Here is a 17,203-nt window from a genome sequence, read left to right as displayed (position 1 = left end):
TACAGAAATGACTATGCTATGCTTAAAATTTATAGGAACACATGACCAGATTCCTATACTGAAAGATCAAATGACCAAGGACGAAGAAGTTACACGACCGTCCTCCGATGTCTACAGTCACCTTTTGACTCCAATCCCCAATGTTTCTGAGCAGAGAAGGATATTATATACTTTGAGAAAACTATGTAGCAGTGGTATGTACCTTTACAAAAAATAGATAAGCAGACCAATTAAGACATTGCAGTAATAATCCCAAAAAGAAGTAGCAAGTTATATTATTTAGTTATGCAAATGCTTTCTTAAGGAGTCTTAGACAAATCATCGTATTTGTCTGGATCCTTTTTCTCACATGAAAATTAAAGTCTGCCCCTCAGCCACCTTAAGGTCTAGAGCTGGAAAATCCTACAAACACATCAAGGGATATGTAAAATAACATTAAAGACTATGACCTGCAACTTGTTTTCATTTCTAATTTCTTAGAATTCCAACATAACTTTGGAATTATGCTTGTCCTTAATCAGTTTAACCACTACTTATCTTTCTCCAAAAAAGCACTCTCTTTCTGAATAAGAATGCACAATAGGGATCAAGGTGAGATATGACAGAGGTTCGCCGGGCTGGCTGAAACAATAGAGCATGTGACTCTTGATCTTGGAGTTGTGAGTTTGAGTCTCACACTGGGTGTAGAGATTACTTAAAAATAAAATCTTAAAAGAAAAAAAGATTAGACATGATAGAGTTTAAGTAAAGCCTATGAAGATCTCGCTACTGGGCTGTATTTCTCTGTGTGCAATCTATAGTCCCAAGTAAAGGACAGAGAAGGGCTACAAAGCTACTTACATAACTACTATAAAGAGAAAAAGAACAGTAGACAAGATACAAGTTTCCCCCGTTATTCAAAAGTATAACATTCCTATGAAAAATTTCATAACCCAAAAAGCCATAAAGTGAAGAAACAATTACCATTAATTTATATGGAAAAAGTTTTGAGCATTCCCAGACCCAAAAAATCATCTCTCTTAGGCTTTTCTGATACCTTAGGACACATCTTGCTAACAGATGCACAAAATAAATTGAGATAAAGCACAGATGCTCACAGACACAGTTCAAAGCTCTGGCAGCTTGATGCTGAGATGCTGAGTGTAGTTTGGGGAAAAGGAGCTGGGTAGGGCTGTTCTCCCTACTCGGGTGTGCACTGCTTCTATAATGGTTCATGGTAAAACAAATGCTGAATGCTATTTTCACTTTTCATCTTTCTTCGTAAAAGTGAAAATATTTCTTTCAGTTAGCAAAAATATGGACTTACAAAATGTGGAGGATAGCTGTACTTATTTCATTCTACATTGTACCAGAAAGCTATCCGTCTCCCACAATATAATTATTTATAGAAGACCAAGAACAATGTTTTATCTTTATGACCTCAGAGTGCCTCGCACAGAGTTCTATACACAGCTGATGAAGATGGAGTTAAAAAGAAAAAGAAGAGAGTCAGAGCGTCCCAAAGAATAAGTGTGTTAACCAGGCAGTATGAGGGTCTGCGCAGTAATAGCATCCCTCAAAAAAACAGCTAGAATACAATACAATGGTAAGACATGATTTTTCTGTCTGAGAAACTTAAAGCGTTGTGAAAAAGAATATACAGAGGAAAGGTAAAATATACCAAACATCTGGAATGAGGTAACTACTCAAATTAATAATTAATGGCTACCTTTTACTCATTGTGTCAAACATTGTGCAAAGAACACTACAGACATTATCTCATTTAATCCTCACACCCCCATGAGTCAGATATTATTATCCCTGTTTTTCAAATGGGAAACTAAGAGCTAGAGCTAGGATAAATAACTTACTCAGGGTCATAAAATCAGCAAACAGTGAGGCTATGATTCAAACCAACATCTAACTCCAAAGCTGCTCTTAACCACCAGGAACCCAGATGATGGCACTGAAGGTGATAGGAAGTAATCAGGTACTGAACATATTTTGAAGATGTAGCCAGCTAGATTTGCTGAAAGTCAACAAGCAGTGTGAGGTAATATCTATAGGACCAGATGACTGAATCAGTGAGATCCAATGCCTTAGCAAAAGTAAATCCCCTTCTGGCCACTACTTTCCTTTTCTAGATACAACCAATGGCATCTTTTCATGAGCTGCCAGAGCCAATTTATGCATATAAAAGCGTCCCAAACCACTCTCTTTTTTTTAACTTTTTATTTTGAAATAACCTTAGACCCACCAAGCAAGTTGCAAAAAAGAGAGTTCCTATATGCCCTTCAACCAGCTTCTTCTAATGTTAATATCTTATACACCATAGTACAATTATCAAAACCAGTAAGACTAATGCAATACTGGTGACTAATTTTGTCAGTTTTGAGCAATTACAAACAAAGCTTCCATAACTATTCTTGCACATATCCACTGATGCCCTGTGTCTCAGGGGTCCCCGGGACTACTCTCTGGGAGAAGATTCACTGAAAGGACTCACAGGTTTCAGAAAAGCTGTTACATTCAGTGATGGCTTATTACAGCAAAAGGATACAGACTAAAATAAGTAAAGAGAAAAGAAGAATGAGCAAAGTCCAGCAGAAACAAGGCACAAGCTTCCTTGTTTTCAAGCTTTTCTGGAGTTGCATGGACGAGCTGAATTCTCCCAGCAACAATGTATGACAACACATGGGAGGTGATGTCAACCAGGAAAGCTTGCCCAAGCCCTGATGCCCAGAGGTTTTACTGGGGGTCAGTCACAAGTTATCCAGGACCTGCATGACTAACCACAGCTTTCAGATTCCAGTCCCCAGAGCAAAATAGGTGTTCACCATAAATTAAATTGTTTGCATTAACTATCCGATTCAACTGGTACTTTGTAGTCCAAGGCCTCAGGCATACAAAAACACTCTTTTTAGAAAGAATATTCCAAAAGCTCAGAATTTGTCTCCCAGGAGCAAGCCAAGAGCCAATCTTGAAGACAGACCTTTTTCAGGAACGTGCTGGGTTTGGGCAACCCACACCAGCTGAGTTAATCCTTTCCTACACAAGCTGTGAGTGCAATTCTAGGCTCTCGTTCATTTTAACAATGGCACAGTATTGTACCATCTGGATGCACCAGTACTAATTTAGCCAATTACCTACTAACTAACCTTCAAGATATTTCTAGCTCTTGGCTCCTCTCAACAATAAAAACAAAGTTTTATAAAAAGCTACACAAAAAGAAAATATAATTTTCTGGAATTATTGTCGCTGACTGATAAATAAAGGTTTTGTCTAGAGTGTGAGTTTCAGTCACCTGAATGAATAAAGAGTAGCTTTAAGAATAACCTGATTTCGGGACGCCTGGGTGGCTCAGTTGGTTAAGCGGCTGCCTTCGGCTCAGGTCATGATCCCAGCGTCCTGGGATCGAGTCCCACATCGGGCTCCTTGCTCAGCAGGGAGCCTGCTTCTCCCTCTGCCTCTGCCTGCCATTCTGTCTGCCTGTGCTCACTCTTTCCCCCTCTCTCTCTCTGATAAATAAATAAAATCTTTAAAAAAAAAAAAAAGAATAACCTGATTTCGGGACACCTGGGTGGCTCAGTTGGCTAAGCGATTGCCTTCGGCTCAGGTCATGATCTTGGAGTCCCGGGATCGAGTCCCGTGTTGGGCTCCCAGCTCAGTGGAGAATCTACTTCTCCCTCTGACCCTTCCCCTTCTCGTGCTCTCTCTCTCTCTCAAATAAATAAATAAAATCTTTTTTAAAAAAAAAAGAATAACCTGATTTCAATGTGAGTGAGCAAACAGAAGTCATTTATAGTCAAGAAAAAAATTGTAAAGGACTTATCTCATAGAAGTCCTATGGTGTTTGCTTTCAGCAGTTAATAGGAAAGTAATCAAAGTAAACCAAAAACTATGTGATTTCTAGAAAAGCATACAATAACATTATATAATAGCAAAATATAACTCTAGAGTTTTGATAACTTTTTTTTAAAAGATTTTATTTATTTGACAGACAGAGATCACAAGTAGGCAGAGCAGCAGGCAGAAAGAGAGGAAGGGAAGCAGGCTCCCCGCTGAGCAGAGGGGCCGATGTAGGGCTTGATCCCAGAACCCTGGGATCATGACCTGAGCTGAAGGCAGAGGCTTTAACCTACTGAGACACCCAGGCGCCCCTGAGTTTTGATAACTTTTTTATATACATCTAGAGTCTAGGATTCCTATTCTACAATCAGAGTAACTTCATCAGGCTTTCACCATAAATGCAAATACTGAATTTTTATGTTAATGATAAAAATAAATTTTGAAATTAGAGATACATATACTCTCCTCTAACCTACAAGTCATAAACATAATATTCCAATTTTGTAAAATAAAACCTCAATTACTTTAAATGTACTGGCTTAGTTTCCCATTAATTTATTTAAGCTTTTATTTACATTCGTTAGTTAATATACTGTGTAATATTAGTTTCAGATGTACATTTTAGTGATTCAATACTTCCATATAACATTTTTTTAATTTTTAATATTTATTAATATCTAAGATGAGGTACAATCCAACAAGAGTAAGCTTACTTTGCACAATGAGACAGTTAAAGGTAAAAAGAAAGAAGTCCTGGTCCATATGAAGTTTACCATTAAACTGAGAGGAAAAAAAAAACAGAGTATACGTTCACACTTTTGTCAAATAGTAAGTTTAACCTTATATGTGCCTCACTTAAAACAATAACAGAAACAAATAATTTCCACTAGTTAATGGTTTTAAGCATTTACGTCTTTAAAATAAGAAAACGAGGCGAGTGGGTGGCTCAGTCTGTTAGGCATCTGCCTTCCTCGGGTCATGATCTCAGGGTCCTGGAATCTAGCCCACATCAGTTCCCTACTCAGCAGGGAGCCTGCTTCTCCCTCTGCCTTCTGTCCCTCCCCCCTGCTCACACAAGCATGAGCTCTCTCTCACCCTCTCAAATTAAATCTTTAAAAAAATAAAACAAAATAAGAAAATAATAAATACACATATTTTCATTCATTCTTCTGTAAACTGCTTTAAACATTCAATTAGGGGCACCCGGGTGGCTCAGTAGGTTAAGCCTCTGCCTTCAGCTCAGGTTGTGGTCTCAGGGTCCTGGGATCGAGCCCCGCATTGGGCTTTCTGCTCAGCGAGGAGCCTGCTTCCCCCACCTCTCTCTGCCTGCCTCTCTGCCTGCTTCTGATCTCTCTGTCAAATAAATAAATAAAATTTTAAAAAAACATTTAATTAAACATTTAACTTAATGAACTACAATATTTCAAAAGAAACCTTGCTATGCAATAAATTAGAGCAACACATATTCTCAAAATGTGTATGTGTTTTGGTGACAACAGAAAAATTTTATAAGCACATCTCGGTGAAATAATTTGGATTTTAACAACTTTCAATGAAAATAAGACTTTTCCTTCTTTGATTATTCAAAGAGTATACCCAATTTTTTCTTGATATACCACTTTTCTAAATACATTAACTGGTACTAGTTCCCATATACCAGAAAATATTTATATGATATCAAAAGATGAAGGTAGAACAAGATAGAGGGGAAAGAGACAAAAATCTTGAATGCAACTCATATACCAACAACTGAAATTAATTGATTGAATTCTCTGAAACAGTAAAAATTTAGACCTTAACATTTTGTGGGGTTTTTTTTTGTTTTGTTTTGTTTTTTGCATCTGAGTTGGCTTGTTCAAAAATACAAATCTGAAGCATTTTTGAGGCAGCATCATGAAAGCTAAAGTACTTTTATCTAAGCAATGTATTTTTATTCTCCTTTATTCAAATAGCTTATAAAACTCTAAGATGGAAAACAAAGCAAATTAACAAAAGAACACAGCTAACATAGCATACTATAAAGGCCAATATAAAAAACAGGGAAAGAATGTCAGCGGTAAGCATAAAAATCAAATTATGTTTAAAAAGATAAAGAAAAATTTTCAAATGGATATAAATAGCATACATATGTAGTAAGTACATTTTCATAAGCCTTAATTATAATTTTCTTTTAACTTTTCAGGTCCCTTCATGAGACCTTTAAAATTAGGTCCCTTTTACTCAGGCAACAAGGTACATGTTCTAGTAATCCATACCACTACTTATCATCATTCAACCAACTTCCTTATCCAGCTCAAGAGAGAAAACTTTAATTTCAGTCCCTCTTTATATATATGTTGAAGTTAATATACAACTCTGTGTTATTATTTCAGAGTTCCGTATAAGCTTTTTTAAAAACTGAGATATAACTGACATCGTATTAGTTTCAAGTGTATAAAATATGATTAAGTAATTATAATTTTATTAACTGTTACTTCCTAAAGATTATTTGTCTGCAGTATGAGACCCTGGAAATTAGAGAAATAGAAGACACAATCCTGACTTTAAGAGGTTTACAGTTTATTATCTTCTGTAGGTCTCAGGAAAAAAAAAGACAATCCTGTAATAGAAAAAAATCCCAGAACTGGCATCCAAAAAGATCTTGCATTCTATCTACTATCTGTCTTCTCCTATGCTAAGTATCCTTGAACAAGTCCAATCATTATTCAGCTTCAGTGTCATCTGTAAAATGAAAGGGCAGATCTAAGTGATCTTTAAGGTCTTTCTTTTTTGGCAAGAAATCCTATTATTTTAATCTAATACATAATTACAATAACTATTCTGCCTATGGTAATTAGAAGTCTCTGATAAACTGACAACATAAAGAAACTATAACTGCAATTTATTTTGTATAAGCAATATTTTAATTCTTTTATGTTATTTTCCACTAGTATCTATAAACACTTTTAGGGCCTTCTGTTTTTTCCCAATACTAGCATGGACACACTTTACAAAGACAAAGATTCTCCATCATACATCCCAATAGCAGAACGTCCCTTATACCTCCCTAATAAACTTCAGGAAATAAGACTCTCCAAGACTTACACAACTGCATCTCTCAAACTGTAGTCTATAAATATGTTCAATGGTCTGTAAATTCTGAGAATTTTTAATTTTTATGTTTTCATTTTAGTGATGACCTGTAAATATTAGTATAGATGCTTTATAATTAAAAACTGCCACATGATGTCAGTGTCTGTTTTCAATCAAGTGGTGCCAAGTAATATCACTTTAATTGTCAGGGACTAATGAGAAAAGAGCAATGGCAAATTTTAAATGTATATGCATTCCACACCCTGGTGAGGGCCAAATGATGTCACCCTTTCTAAACAGAAAAACATTCTGTGGTAGTTCAAATAGAGAAGAGAAGTGGGAAATTTGAGTCATTACATGAACTACACTAGAATATATACATATATATTCCAAAAGAACCTGTCCCATAAGTTAACTTAGTTCTATTGTATGTAATAATTTGAGTTAGCAAATCATCATCTATAAGAGTAATTAATTTGAATAGTACTGTGTTGTTTGTAAGTGCAACCCACTTTTACGGTTTCCTAGCATGATCCGATATGAAAAGTTATTAACTAGTTTTATAATTCTATTTTTGTGATACTAAAATAAAACTGAAGCCAATAATGGGGGTTCATGAGACTATTATTTGCATTTAAAATTGGGTCAACGCCTTAAACTAGTTTGAGGAAACACTGCTTTTATGAACAGACTGCTCTATTTCCTTCTTCCTAATCCCATAAACTTCTGGACTTGTGGTAGCACGAGGCCCTGGGTGCTCAAGCCTAGGGAGGAGGGTCCAGATCAGGGGTTGACAAACTATGACCCATGGATCAAATATGGCCCTCCCTCTGTTTTTGTAATCAAAGTTTTATTGAACCACAACCATCCCATTTGTTTGCAGATGGTTTATGGCTATTTTCAAGCTATAATGGGAGAGTTGGGTATTTGCCACAGAGACAGCACAGCCCACAAATGCCTAAAATATTACTATCTGGCCCTTTACAGAAAAAATATGCTGACCAGTGCCCCACATGAGCTAACAGGGCAAAATGAGAATGGACCCACTGGCGTTTGAAAGTCCTGGAGCAAGCAAGTGGGAAACAAAGTATTACTGTCCCCGGAAGAGAGATAATAAGATTCTCTCCGCTGTAAAATGAAGGTGTTAAATATTAAGTTATAAGCTTACAGCATTTTTCAACTGATCATTTGTTAAGCTATATGTGAGGCTCTGTGCTAATTATTTAATTTCATTCAAAAGAACAAGTTTCTACCATCAGGAGAAAAAATAATTTGTAAGTATCATCCTCTAAGTTTTGGGGGTTTTTTTAAAGCTTATTTATTTAAGTGATCTCTATCTTTAACATGAGGCTCACACTCATAACCCTGAGTCTCATGCTCCTCTGACTGAGTCAGCCAAGTGCCCCATACTCTAACTTTTCTAAGAATCTATCGAAGACTATCACTATACCACTATTTTAAAGTTGGGCAAGGGGCGCCTGCCTCTGGCTCAGGTCATGATCTCAGGGTTCTGGGATCGAGACCCGCATCAGGCTCTCTGCTCATCAGGGAGTCTGCTTTTTCCCTCTCTCTCTCTGCCTGCCTCTCTGCCTACTTGTGATTTCTGTCAAATAAATAAATAAAATCTTAAAAAAAAAAAAAGTTGGGCAAGTCCCACCTTATACATTAGGAAACAAAGATATAAAAGTTAAGTTACAGTTATACAGGTAGTAAATGGAGGAGTCTGAACTCTAATCTGGTCCATTTAACTCCAAACACTATGCTAAAAACTACGGTAAACTATAATTCTTTGAATATTGTAAAAGTTTGTGAGAAGAAAAATTCTCACCCAAAACCCTCTAGCAAATAATAACTATCTTTGTGGTAAGTTTTGGCATAATTTGATTTTTCAGAGACAGCCTCCACAGACATTAAAAAAAGGGGGGGGGACATTAAGAGCTCTCTGTGTGTGTGTGTGTCCTCTCTACTTGCTTACTTGAAATTCCATGAACCAGAGCAGTGGCTGCCACTAGTGACCATGCATCAAACAAAATTTACCCCTCATGTGTCTTTATTAAGGCATATAGAACTCTACTGTCCTAATGCTTTATATACATTTAAAAACATATATAAAATAAAAGTTTTAGAGATAAAAAGTAAATATGGATGTTTCCAGTATTTTATTACAATACCTCAATGTATCATCTTAAGTCCACCATATGAAAACACCACTTTGGGTATCAGTGAAGAAGAGAGTGCTTTCCCTTCAGCAAGTAGAGATAAGACTTGAAATGTAAATGAACCGGAGACATAAGATGAAATAAATGAATATAAATTTGCTGAAATGGTGTTAATGAGCTGTTTCTTGTTAGAGGAAAAGGGCTAGAATATAGGACTGCACCACAGTGTGGTGGTTGTTGGAATTTGCAGCAGTGTAATTGGCAGCAAAAATCCAATTTGGTGTTTCCATCAGACTTGTCTCTACTGCATATTCTCTGAGCAATTGTTTATGTCTCTTATAACAATATCAATAAATTAGATACACCAGGCTTATGGACACTACGTGTTTTTTCAATACTGGTTTTCCTAGGTTGGCCATATTATGAAATTAATGCTTCCTAATTTGACTACACTTAGCATAGTACAAGTTTACCCCTTTTCAAGGCTCTAAGTCTACCCACATTGAAGCAACTAGTCTTCTTATGTAGACAATGAAATAAATGGATCTAGTCAAATACATCTAACATGTGCACAGGATTAAGGCATCCCAGTAATAGCAAGGGGATGAATGTGAGTGTTATTCTCTATTACCTAAACTTTTAGAGGAATCATGAAGTCTATGAAATGCCAAGAAATTAAATAATTATGGAAACATTTCAAATAAGTAGTAAAAATAGACCATGTGTCTATTGAAAACTTGTATCTACCATTTTGTTTTAAGACAGGAACATGAGGGGCACCTGGGTGGCTCAGTGGATTAAAGCCTCTGCCTTCGGCTCTCAGGTCATGATCTCAGGGTCCTGGGATCGAGTCCCACATCTGGCTCTCTGCTCAGCAGGAAGCCTGCTTCCTCCCCTCTCTCTCTCTGCTTGCCTCTCTGCCTACTTGTGATCTCTCTCTGTCAAATAAATAAAATCTTTAAAAAAAAAAAAAAAAAGACAGGAACGTGAGGGGCACCTGGGTGGCTCAGCCAGTTATCAGACTCTTGATTTTGTCTCAGGTCATTATCTCAGGGTTGTGAGATCCAGCCATGAGACTCCCTGCTGGGTATGGAGCCTGGTTTTAGGATTGTCTCTCTCCCTGTTCTTCTGCCCCTCCCACCCTCTCCCTATCTTAAAAAATAAATAAACAAACAAAAAATAAGACAAGAACATGAACTAAAGCTTAAAATATAATGATATACTTTATTAGTGTCCTAAATATGTGAAATCAATCAAATATTTCACAAACAACATAAAAGAGAAAGCTAAGTCCTTAGTGTGATCAGTCGTAAGAAGCTTTAAAAACACGTTAGTATAACAAAATGTCAGAGAGTAAATGGCCCTGCCTTGGTCTTCTGTAGCCCACACATGCTCTGGATATTCTCCTAAGTTACCACCTGAACATCTCAAAACTTTGAAAGAGGACCAAGTCACCAATGCCACCAAATGTCAGAGCTTCAACATCTTTGGGGGCCTTAAAAGTCCCTAAAATTTAGTATTTTACAGCTATATACAGTATCTTCTTCATCCCATTAAAAAAAGAAAAAAGTTAGTAAAGAGTATATTCTATATATAGTATATGGAGTATATTCTACTCCAGAGAGCTTCTTTTTGTGACTTTCCACAAAACTCATAAAGTATCTAGATCTAACTCTCAGTTGGGATCATAAGATCTTGTTATACAACACGAATGAAGAAAGAACAAAAGAAGCCCTTGAGAGATCAGTTTTTCTTCAACCCTGAGGGACGATGTTTCTCCTTAACATGCCTATAAGTAAATAAATAATCTCCAGAAAGAAGTCATGAATTTAAATTACAAGTTACTGATTTAATTTTTGAGGTTAAAACTATCTTAACTCAAATTGAGACATTTCAGCTTTTTAGAAATTTGCCTCCGCATTTCCATTAAGGATTACTATATTTCCGGCAGTTGTTTAATGTGCTGGCAGTATTCACAAACTGTCCAAATATGATTAACTTTATAGACAAAGATAATAGTTTTAAAAAAAAGAAAAGGAAGACATGTTTCAGAAAGAAGAATTAGCAGAGACTAAGGATCGGTTGGATTATGTTTCTTACCTATAAGTCTTCAGCAACTTGCTCCTATAAGTCAACTGGAAAAAAATCTATGAAACTGATTTTGAAGCTAGAATAATAAAACATGAAATAAAACTTCAACAACTTGATATTGTCCCTTAAATGCTGAAGACAACAGCAATTTTTTTAAAAAAGAAGGCTGTTAGGCCAAAGCTTGAACTACTGAAATAAACTTAAAATAAATAAATAAATAAATAAATAAATAAATAAATGAAATAAACTTTTAAAAAAGTGATTAAACACACTTAGTAATTAATTTTCTTTTCCTTTAGGTAACAGAAACTTAATATCAGAGAAGCAAGTTCTGAATCATAAGAAATCCTCTGGCATAAATGCTTCATTTGCTTTTTGTTTCTGTTCCTTAAGGAAAAATTAACACATAATTTTAAAAACACGCCCTGTTTGGGTGTACAGTTCTGAGTTTCAACAGACTTAATTCATATAGCCACACCACAATCAAGATATTGACCATTCCAGGGCGCCTGGGTGGCTCAGTGGGTTAAAGCCTCTGCCTTCGGCTCAGGTCATGATCCCAGGGTCCTGGGATCGAGCCCTGCATCGGGCTCTCTGCTCAGTGGGGAGCCTGCTTCCTCCTCTCTCTCTGCCTGCCTCTCTGCCTACTTGTGATCTCTATCAAATAAATAAATAAAATCTTAAAAAAAAAAAAAAGATACTGACCATTCCCATCATGCCAAAAAGTTTCCTCATACCCACTCACAATCAATCTCACCTTCCCATTCAGAGCCACTGAAACCACAAACCTGATTCTCACTTCCATAGCTTTGTCCTTCGCAGAATGTCATAAAACAAATCACATAAAATGTACCCATTTGAGTCTGGCTTCTTTCCTTTAATACAGTGCTTTTGAGACTCATCCTTTTTGTTTATATTAGCAGTCTGTTCGTTTTTATTGCTAAGTGGTATTCTGCTATATGAATATTCCATTACTTGAATATGAATTTATCCATTCGCCAGCTGATAAATATTTGTTGTTTGTTGTCTTTGACTATAGTGAATAAAGGTACTAAAAACGTTCCCATGAAGATTTTTGCAGGAACATAATTTCTTTGCATTAAAAAAAAAAAAAGAAGAAGAAGACCTAGGAAAAAGACTGCTGGGTCCCATAATTAAAATGTTTAACTTTTAAAAAACTGCCAAAGTGCCTTCCAAACTGGCTACACCATTTAGCGTTTCCATCAGCATGGATGAGAGTCAGAGATGCTCCCCACCCTCATCAGCATCCGGCAAAGTCAGGGTTTTAGATTTGGTTTTTGAACCATTCTAATAGGTGTATAGCAGTATTTCATTATGACTTTAATTTGCATTTCCCTAAGAACTAATGATTAAGCATCTTTCCATGTGCTTATGTGCCATTTGTATATCTTCTTTGAAGTGTTTATTCACATCTTTTGCCCAAGGGATATAGCTCAGTGGTTGAGCATTTGACTGCTCATCTTTTGCCCATTTAAAAAATTAGACTATTACTGAGTTTTCATAGTTCTTTGTATTTCTAGCTACCAGTCCTTTAACATATAAGTTATACAAATATTCACTTGCCAGTCTGTGGCTTGTCTCTTCATTTTCTTAAGAATATCTGCAGAGGCGGCACCTAGGTGGCTCAGTGAGTTAAGCCTCTGCCTTTGGCTCAGGTTATGATACCAGGGTGCTGGGATCGAGTCCCACATTGGGCTCTCTGCTTGGCCGGGAGCCTGCTTCCCCCTCTCTCTCTGCCTACTTGTGATCTCTGTCAAATAAGTAAATAAAATCTTTAAAAAAAAAAAAAAGAATATCTGCAGAGGGTGGAAGTGTTCAGATACTTTACAGTTCATGTTTTTTTATCACTAAGAAATCTTTGCCTTGCTCAAATTGACAAAGATTTTTCTCCTGTGTTTTCTTCTAGAAGTTTCATAGTTTTAGGTTTTATGTTACAATGGATGATCCATTTGGAATTAGGTTTATGTAATGGTGTGAAGAATTAGTCAAGTTTTGTTTTTTTACAAACAGATATCCAATTGTTCCAGCACCGCTTGTTGAAAAACTATCCCTTTTCCATTATTACCTTACCTTCTTTGTTCAAAATTAACAGACTATAATCTACTTATTTTCTGGACTCTCTATTCTTTTCCACTGATCTAGGAATCTACCCTATCACCAATATAACACTGTCTTATTTACTGTGGCTTTATAATAAGTCTTGAATTCAGAGAGTGGAAGTCCTCTATATTCCTATTTTTATAGATTGTTTTGGCTATTCTCAATCTTCTGCTCTTCCACATAAATTTCAGTCGACTTGTTGATTTCTACCAGAAAGCCTATTGGGATTTTGATTGGGATGTGTGTTAAATACAGTCATTTGGAAAGAAATGACATCTTGACAGTATTGAATCTTCAATCCATAAGCATGATATGTTTTCATTTATCTAGGTCTTCTTTGATTTCTCTCCTGAATGTTCTTTACTTTTCAGCATTAAAATATTACATATATTTTGTCATATTTTCACTAAGTATTTCATGTTCTTGGTACTCTCATTAAAAGTTACAGGTTTTCAATTTCCATTTCCAATTGCTCATTACTAGCATATAGAAAAACAAGTGATTTCTGTATAACCCATATCCCACAAAATCACTTGTTAGATCTAGTAGCTTTCTTTTTTTGTGTAGAATCTTTGGGTTTTCTACTAAAATTATATGATCTATGAATAAGACAGTCTTATTTCTTCTTTCCTAATCTGAATGTACTTCAATTATTTTTCTTGCCATATTGTGTTGGCTAGTATCTACAGCACACTGCTGATTAGAAATGGTAAGACTGGGCTATCTTATCCTTGTTCCCAATCTTGAGAAGAAGGATAGTATTTTACCACTAAGTATAAGTTAAGTATGATGTTAGTTGAAAGTTTTTGTAAATGACCTTTATCAAGTGGAGAAAGTTCTCTTCTACTCCTGCTTTGTTGAGAGTTTTCATCATGAACAGCTGATGAATTTTGTTGACTGGTTTTCTTTCCTGCATCTACTGAGATGATTTTTTATTAATATGTTGATGTGATGGATTTTATATTTTAATGTTACATTCAAAATCTACCTTGCATTCCTGAAATAAGCTCCACTCAGTCACTTCTTATTTATTGCTGGATTTAATTTGCTAATATTTGTTAAGGATGTCTGTGTTCATTTTTATAATGGACATTGATCTGTAGTTTTCTTGCAAATTTTCTGAGAGGCTTGTATGGAATAGGTATTTCTCCTTTAAATGTTTGGTGGATGTTACCAGTAAAACCATTTGGACCTAGGGTTTTCTTTGTGAGATTTTTAACTACAAATTCAATTTTTTAACAGATATAGGATGATTTAAGTTATCTATTTCTTTCTCAGTAAGTATTCTGTGTCTTTCAAAGCATTTGTTCATTTCATCTCAGCTATCAAACTTAATGGAATAAAGCTATTTCTAACATTCTCTTAATATCACTTAATGTCTATAGGATCTATAAGGATATCCCCCCCTTTCATTCCTGATATTACTAATTTGTTTTTTCTTTTTCTCCTGGTCAGTTTGAGTAAAGTCTTATTAATTTTATTGGTCTTCTCAAAGAACTAGCATTTTACTTCACTGATTTTTGTTCTCCATTGTTTTTGTTTTCAATTACATTGATTTCTGCTCTTTATGATTTCCTTCCTTCCATTTATGTTGGGTTTAATTTGTTCTTTTTCTAGTTCTTACAAGCTTAGATTATTGATTTGTAATCGTTCTTTCTCACATAAGCATTTAACTGTATAAATTTCCCTGTAAGTACTGACTTAGCCGCATTTCACAAATTCTGATATGTTGTATTTCCATTTTGATTTACTTGAAAATATTTTCTAAGTTCTCTTGTGATTTGCTCTTCAACACATAGGTTATTTAGAAGTGTTCTGCTTAATTACCAAATATTTGGGGATTTTTACAGACATGTATTACTGATTTCTAATTTAATTCTTTCTGTGGGTCAAAAAACATACATTGTATCATTTCAACCTTTTAAATCTATTGAGTTTTATTTTATGGCCCAGAATACTGTCTATCTTGGTGAATATTTCATGTGTACTTGAAAGAAATGCATTTTCTGCAAAAAGTGAGTGGAACATTTTGTAAATGTCAATTAGATCAAGCTGGCTACGTTTTTCAGGTCTTCTGACTTTCTGGATTTAATTTGCTAAGAGTTTGTCTATTTAATCAATCACAAAGAGAGAATATTGAAATCTTCATGCATGCAGGCATCCTTGCATAAAAACATATACAAGCATATGTAATGTGGCAATCAAAATTAAGTATAGATTACACTTTTAAGCTTTTCCCCATTACTAAAAGTATTGCATGTTCACTGAAAAGGAATTTTAAAATTCAGTTAAGTACTCATCCCATCACCTAAGGTGATTTTACTCTTTGGTCTTATTTGAATGAAATGATATCCAGAGTGTCAAAGTCCCAGGCATGGTCCTGACCCAGTCCACCATCTCAGATTCACAGCCAGAGGGCAGACTAGAATGCTTGGCTTCCTGCCTACTCCTCAGAGGCCATCAGACATTCATCTACCATAGTTCTACTAAACTGAAGTAGAATCTTGTCTACTTCCTGGCTTTCTGACACTATATAGATCTCTAAAGACGTTCCCAAGCTTAAGAATCTTAAGAACTCTTTTTCTTCCTGTAATATGCCAGTGTAATCTGAGTACAGCTCCTATATGATAAGACATTCTGCTACCTAATATTGTATTTATTACTATTAGAAATAATAAACAATATTAAAGATAGGATCAAAATAAAGGTAAGAGAAAATATTAAAAACTTAAGTACAGTGCCAATATATAGAAGACTAACTGAAGTCCAAGGAAAAAAGCAGTATCTGCAATTCATACATTTGAAAATATTTACTGAGTACCTACTCTGTGTTAAGCACTGTTTCTGCTGCTGAGAATAAAGTAGTGAAGAAAGTAGACAGTCCTTGTGACCGCTCTGTGGGGTGGAGGAGACAATCAACATAAATATATAACATGCTAGAGGGTGAAAGTGCAATGAAGAAACAAAGCATACAGGGAGATGGGGAGGCAGGGAATGTGGTTAATACTTACATGGTCAGGAAAGTCCTCATTAATAAGATGACAGGAAAGAAGAAATCATATGGATATTTAGAGGGGAAATATTTCAGACTGAGAAATAACACTTTTGAAGGGGGAAAGTTTGTTGGAATGTTTGAGAAACTATAAAGAGGCACATGGTCTGCGATTTTGAAAGGGATAATAAATTACATAGCGACATATTATTTTCAGCTAGTTAGTCCATGTCTAGTCACCTATTCAAAGCACAGCTTAAAAACTTAGAAGTTCATGATTTTTTCCTTTAAATGTGGGAATTAGGCTACAAAATTCCCACACTTCCCAAAGGAATTATTTTTCAAAATCCTTCTAAAACTAATACTAATTTTCACAAAAACTACTACTATCTTGTGTTACAGAAGTGCATATTACATCTGTACTTTTATCTCTAAAGAGAAAAACAAAGGCAAAAACAGAGAGATATGGAAATAAGTACCTAATCTTTCAGAGGGCACTAATAAAAACAAAGAAAAGCAGAGCCCTTTTCTCACTCAGGAAAATAAATTACCTCAGAAAAAAACTGAAAAATATTAGCCTACAACTACTTTTTAAAAGCAAACAAATACAACTTTTAAAAAGTGAATTTTTACATTTTACATAGGATTAAGTCAACAACCAGCATGAATTAATAAAATAAGTATACATACTTAAATTTTCCAAACAATCAAGTAACCCTACAAAATATTTTTCTAATTCCCTTGGCCAGGGAAAACATGGATTTGGATTTATCATTTTAACCAACTACAATAAAATTTAAAAGATGAGCGTCATCAGGGATAAACTTTACAGCCTTTGACTTCACCAGCAATTACATCATATAATCCAAAATATGAATTAAGAAGCCATTAAGAAATGTAGAACTTTTTATATGCCACATTTTCCTCCTTGACTTCTTGC

General features: G+C 35.3%; 1 protein-coding gene across 3 annotated transcripts in view; it reads right to left on the bottom strand.

Moving 5' to 3' along the window:
* Window positions 1-17,203, bottom strand: part of RAD51B (RAD51 paralog B) — a 682,991-nt gene that overhangs the window by 618,558 nt on the left and 47,230 nt on the right. The gene's annotated exons all lie outside the window — the stretch shown is intronic.

The sequence above is a fragment of the Mustela putorius genome, unplaced genomic scaffold, assembly GCF_011764305.1.
Source record: "Mustela putorius furo isolate JIRA1106 unplaced genomic scaffold, ASM1176430v1.1 tig00000129_pilon_pilon_pilon, whole genome shotgun sequence".
Lineage (NCBI taxonomy): Eukaryota > Metazoa > Chordata > Mammalia > Carnivora > Mustelidae > Mustela > Mustela putorius.
The sequence above is the reverse complement of the archived record's forward strand: the minus strand, read 5'-3'. Positions and strand labels throughout refer to the sequence as shown.